General features: G+C 40.7%; 1 protein-coding gene across 1 annotated transcript in view; it reads right to left on the bottom strand.

Annotated features, from left to right (window-relative positions):
• Positions 1–526, bottom strand: part of apol (apolipoprotein L) — a 34,031-nt gene that overhangs the window by 17,916 nt on the left and 15,589 nt on the right. The gene's annotated exons all lie outside the window — the stretch shown is intronic.

Here is a 526-nt window from a genome sequence, read left to right as displayed (position 1 = left end):
ACACACACACACACACACACACACACACAGAGATCATCATGTGCTACTTGCACGCCGCTTACATTACATTACATTACATTACATAGAAGTCGGTCATTTAAATACAAAACAAAATAAAAGATGAGTTGAGTTCACGAATTTAAACCCTCAACATCACCAAAATCCTCGTTGGGAATTATCATTCATGGAGAATCATTTAATCAGATGATGACACCTATCTGCCTTTAAAGCTGTGAGCTGCAGCCCTAAAAGAGCGATAAAAACAGAGAAAGAAAGCGAGATATGTGAATCCGTAAATCGGACATTTAGTGAGATTAGGCCACTCCAGGGAAGACTGGAGAGTCTGGCGAGAGAGTGCAGCAACAATTGGATCGGACAATTATAAGACATAAATGCATAAATCTCAGCCTGTATGCACAAATGTAAGTCAGTAATCCTCCATCTACCCATCCAGAGAAAGAGAGACACTCGGTCTCACATACACACATAAACACACACACACACACACAGATAGAGAGAGAGAGAG

The sequence above is a fragment of the Etheostoma spectabile genome, chromosome 15 (assembly GCF_008692095.1).
Source record: "Etheostoma spectabile isolate EspeVRDwgs_2016 chromosome 15, UIUC_Espe_1.0, whole genome shotgun sequence".
In the NCBI taxonomy this organism is placed as follows: Eukaryota; Metazoa; Chordata; class Actinopteri; order Perciformes; family Percidae; genus Etheostoma; species Etheostoma spectabile.
The sequence above is the reverse complement of the archived record's forward strand: the minus strand, read 5'-3'. Positions and strand labels throughout refer to the sequence as shown.